This window comes from Penaeus monodon, chromosome 38 (genome assembly GCF_015228065.2).
Source record: "Penaeus monodon isolate SGIC_2016 chromosome 38, NSTDA_Pmon_1, whole genome shotgun sequence".
In the NCBI taxonomy this organism is placed as follows: Eukaryota; Metazoa; Arthropoda; class Malacostraca; order Decapoda; family Penaeidae; genus Penaeus; species Penaeus monodon.
This window is the reverse complement of record NC_051423.1, coordinates 22,737,848-22,743,847: the sequence shown is the minus strand read 5'-3', so window position 1 is coordinate 22,743,847 and position 6,000 is coordinate 22,737,848.

Genomic DNA, 6,000 nt, shown 5'->3' with positions numbered 1-6,000 from the left:
GGCGACGGACTCCCTGAGGCCTGGATTCTCGGTATAAGTAGTGACCGTTCCGCGGAGGGGCGATAGCAGACTGCAGGAAACATGGGGGGGAGCGAGGTGGGTCACTGGCTCCTCTGCTACACTGATCCTCCATGTACATTTCTCGGGGACCTCTCACGCCTCGCCCCCAGGCGTCTTGATTTGCCTCAAGGGTGACCTAACCTGGGTGGTCTTTCCCTTCTCGCGTCCTGTCCGGTGTCTTCGTGGCTGCTTGACCCTGCGTCCTCATCTCCTGGTCCCGGTGTAAACAGATCGTCCTCGATGTCCATCGTCCTCAAAAGTTGCACAGGGGCCTCCTTGAATCGGATTTTCTAGACTTCCTCGTATCCCCCCCGGCCAACTCGGCGGCGTCCCGTTCCCCAAATCCTTACAATCTTCCAGGTCCCTTCGGTGTTTGTCGTCCTCGTAAATTTCATGATCCCGCGCTACTTCTCCTGAGTTGAATGGGTCTGCGGGTCTCGGGGGGGGGGGGGAACTCGGGGGTCTCGGCAGGCACAAACCCGTCCACTACACTGGGAAGGCTTAACACCTTTTCTGACGAAAATCCTGGTCCGTGGGCCTATGGCGATCTTCGATGACGTCCTTCTCACAGCATCATAAGGGTCCTCCTTCGGTGCCGTGTCGGTCCGACTGCAATATAAAGTCGGGGAGCCAGATCATACACGTAAGGGCCAGAGTAAGAGAAAAAGAAAGGCAACAGAGAAGAAGGGGTGTTATCTACCACTAGCCGGTGATTTATAAAAAATTGCGGTTTTTAATGTTGGTTTTTAACTTATTTTCGTCTTTTTTTGTGTGTGTGTGTTTTACTTTCACAAAGATAAAGAAGAAAATAGGAGAGGGAGACGTCAGTAGCGGGCCGCGAAGACCTGACTTGAACTACCTACCGTCTCTGATAGATATGAGAATAGATAAGGGAACGACATCGGCGATCCGCGAAGATCTATTTGAACCATAGTCGTCACACAGATAAGAAATAGATGTAACTTGTACATTATGTACGAACCACTCGTCACGACGGACAAAATTGCGGGCTAAAGAGATACATAATAAATCTTTACGCCGGCACTAAGACAGCAACCAGCCTTATTAATGAAAAAGGGTCAGTGTCTTTTGTCCTGCGTGTGTGAGTGAGGTGAAGGTGTGTGTGTATGCATGTGTGAGTGACAGCTAGCGTTAATGAGAGGGAAAGGCGAGTGACCTCACACAGAGAATGAATCACAAACACGAATATTAACGTTCACTATAACAAAACTGAAGTAAATTAGCAATGCTAGCTATTTAAGATTATTTCAACTACCACATTGAATTCAACATGTAATGATATGCGACAAAATGTACGCATGAATGAATGGTGACATGAAAAAAATATTCGCCAATTCTTTTTTTTTTTATCAAGCAAATCTTCTCGGGGTCAGAAATCTGAATTGCCGAGGTACATGTCTAGCTTTGCACGTCAGACTTCAATAAAACTCAATAACGGGGGGGGATCCTATACCCAAATGCCGTATATGACTGAAGCGACTCGAGCCAGGAATATAATATCCTGCTCTCTTCTGCGTATCTGTAATGGGCGCTCGCAAAATTCCCGAAGGATATATAAATTTTCACGAATCACACAAACGCTTGGGGGGTACCCAAAACATGCAAGCGACTTCAAGAGGGTGAGAAAGGTGTGATTAATAAGCGAATAATGATTCTAGCTTAAACCCTAGTCCTACATTAATTAACGGACGTAACCGCGGGTCACACCGACTCAAAGGGAGCCGAACGAACGAATAACTTCGGTTTATAGTACCTACTCTCGAACGACGGAGCGCAGATAATTATGGGCGTTGCCAGTGTGACATCTATAAATAGTGAAATCTGTCTGAGCCGGGGTGACATCCATTAATCAAGGAGTTTGGCTAGGCAGCTGCTGACCTCCTGGGTCATGACCTCACCTTCGGCGATAATGAGAAACGCCTGGAGGGGGTAGCCGAGGGCAACAGCTGTGCCCCCACGCCTAGGCTGGAAGTGACCCAGAAATACCCGAAGGAGTCAGTCCGAGTCCGTTCCTTGAACCGCAAACACCTTCCCCCTTAGCCCGTAGGAGCTAACGCCGCCTCCGCCACGTCTACCGCGTCAAGATCCCTTTTAATCTACGTGTCTGTTCCCTCAATAAAGCTGAGAAACAGATACTGAGTTTTTCTCTGGACCTGCCAGATAATATAGTGGTATTCTAGTATCATTCAAATTAGAGACCATTATACACACACACACACACACACACACACACACACACACACACACACACACACACACACACACACACACACACACACACACACACACACACACACACACACACACACACACACACACACAAACACTCGGAGACATCACACACACACACACACACACGAACACACACACACACACACACTCGGAAACACACACACACACACACACACACACACAACACACACACACACACACACACACACACACACACACACACACACACACACACACACAAAACACCCCAACACACACACACACACACACACACACTCGGAGACATACACACAGACACATACACTCGGAGACACACACACACACACACACACACACACACACACACCCACACACACACCACACTCGGAGACAGACACACACAACACTCGAGACACACACACACAACAACACACACACACTCGGAACACACACACACACACACCCCACACACACACACACACACAACACACACACACACACACACACACACAACACACACACACACACACACACACACACACACACACACACACACGGACACAACACACACACGGACACACACACACTCGGAGACACACACACACTCGGAGACAAACACACACACACACTCGGAGACAAACACACACACACACACACACTCGGAAACACACACACACACACACTCGGAGACACACACACACACACACACACACACACACACACACACACACACACAAACACTCGGAGACACACACACACACACACACACACTCGGAGACAAACACACACACACACACACACTCGGAGACACACACACACACACACACACACACACACACACACACATACACACACACTCGGAGACAGACACACACACACTCGGAGACACACACACACACACTCGGAGACACACACACACACACACACACACACACACACACACATACACACACACTCGGAGACACACACACACACACTCGGAGACACACACACACACACACACACACACACACACACACACCACACACACACACACACACACACACACACACACACACACCTGCCGTTACGCCGAAACTTCTTTACGCAAGCCCTAGGTGTGTCTGAAGGCCGCGAGACGTCCTTCGAAGAAAATGTTAACCCTAATATTTTCGCCCATCAGTAGGCTCTTTGGCCTCCCTGCGCTCGTTTGTTCGGGAGTGAGACGCCTCTGGGGGGCCAAGAGTGCCTCCCCCGAGGACGCCCTCTTGGAGGACCACTCGACCGGACCTTCCGTCGAAGCGCAGACTTCGTCGTCGGTCAGCGGCCAAGAGTCCCATCCTGAGTGCCATTCTGAGTCCCATCCTGAGTGCCATTCTGAGTCCCATCCTGAGTCCCATCCTGAGTCCCATCCTGAGTCCGACTCTCAGTCTGACTCTCAGTCTGACTCTCAGTCCGACTCTCAGTCCGACTCCTAGTCCGACTCCGACTCTCAGTCCGACTCCGACTCTCAGTCCGACTCCGAGTCCGACCCGGAGGACGATGCAGTGTTCGTGGCCCAGATGCAAAAGTTGATGGACCGCTTCGTCGCGAAGGATAAGCAGAAGGCCAAGATGCAGTGCGCGATGCCCATGCCCGCGGCGCGGACCGTCGTGGACGCCAACGTCAGCCTGTCCCTCTACGTCGCAGAGGAGGACCGCCAGCGCTTCTTCCAGCGGGCCGCGAAGGCCGCGGAGAAGTTCGGCGTGAAGCTGGTTAGGCCTCCTCCCGGCAACCTCGTGGCGCCCTTCTTGGTGAAAGGCAAGAGGGATTCCGCCCGCGCCTACATCGAGCACATGGAGCTCTTCGTTCACGGTAGTAAGACCTTGCGGATGCCCATCGGCATCCCAGTGGCCGTGCAGCCCCTGCTGAAGGCCAAGCAGGCCCCCGGCATCTGGCTCCAGATGCCGTCCAAGGAGGAGCCTTCGGAGTCTTGCGCACTCGTCGGCAAGGCCAAGGACCGCACGCAGATGCTCAAGACGTTCGAGAAACTCCAGCGGCAACTTGGCAGCCTACAGACGGCCTCCCCCGCCATCGCGCCCGAGCACTACGGCAAGGCCATCGGCAAGAAAGGCGACCGCCTCAAGTACATCCACGAGAAGTACAACGTACGCGTTACCGTTCCCAAGGATGAGTCGCCCATTACTATCTCGGGCAAGTCCGAAAGTGTGCGCGACGCCATCAAGGAGCTGGAGGAGCTCGTGCAGCAAGACGTGCCCAAGCAGCACGTGTTTCTCCCGGTGAATATCCTTCCCGAAGACCTCGGCGTCGCCATCGGAAAGGGCGGAAGCCAATTCTCCAAGGTCCAGGAGGAGTTCGGCGTCAAGCTCTACACCAAATGCAACAAACACCCTCAGAGCCCGCTGGTGGTCGTGGGGCCTCTGGAAGAAGCCCAGAAGGCCGTGGCCTACATCGAGCAGCATGTTGCCGAAAGGCACCGTCTTAATGAGGAGCGTGCCGAGGAGCAGCGCCGCCGAGAGGAGGTGATGGAGACCTTCCCCGTCAACATCGAGTCCCGCCAGATCGGCAGAGTCATCGGTAAGGGCGGTTTCCGCATCAGTTACATCGCCAAGAGGTACAGCGTCAAGATCCAGCTCCCTGAGCGGAACAAGGAAGACGGCGCGGTCTTGGTCACGGGCCTGAAGGAGGACGCACAGGCTGCCGCCGCCGCGCTCGAGCTCATGGCCAACCGCAAGCTGTTGCCCGAGCACATCCTGGTGCCGCTCCGGATCAGTCGCGAGGAGAACCTCATCGTGCTCGGCCCCGAGGGCTGCAGGGCCGCCTGGGTCGAGCGGGAATTCGGCGTCAGGCTTGTAAGGCCCGTCATCAGCATGCCCCTGATGGTCGAGGGCGGCGTCGAGGCCGTGGCCAGTGCTGTGGCCTTCGTCGAGGAGATGGTCGCCAACCGGCTTCTGGCCCTGAAGGAGGGCAACTGATGAACGCCCAGGTTCGGTTCACGCCGCGCTGACCACGCCCACCGCGGGACCACAAGAGACGGAGATGGGCGGTCGAAGAGACGAGCCTTCCTCACGTCCAGGTTCCCCCGACCCAGCCGAGGCGGGGAGAGCCCTGCAAGGCTGATTCGGGTGAACGTCACTCCGCTCACCCAACTAGAAACACGCACGCACACACACACACACACACACACACACACACACACACACACACACACACACACACACACACACACACACACACACACACACACACACACACAAACACACACACAAACACACACACATACACATACACACACACACACACACGAGCCTATACTGTAAAAAAAAAAAAAAAAAAAAAAAAAAAACATTATATATATATATATATTTTTATTATTATTATTATTATTACTATCATTTTCATTAATAATTATTTAAATCAGCGAGCGTGCGCGCGCTCACATATGCACGCGTGTGAGCGCGCTCGCTGAGCGTGTGAGCGCGCGCTCGCTGATCGCTGATTTAAATAATTATTAATGAAAATGATAGTAATAATAATAACAATAACAATAATAATTAAAGGGTGTGGTGGCCGAGTGGTTAGAGCATCGGACTCAGAGACTGTCACGACGGCGATCTGAGTTCGAGGGTTCGAGTCACCGGCCGGCGCGTTGTTCCCTTGGGCAAGGAACTTCACCTCGATTGCCTGAGTGTGCATTATCTTTTAATTTTTCAAATACAGTAAATATAA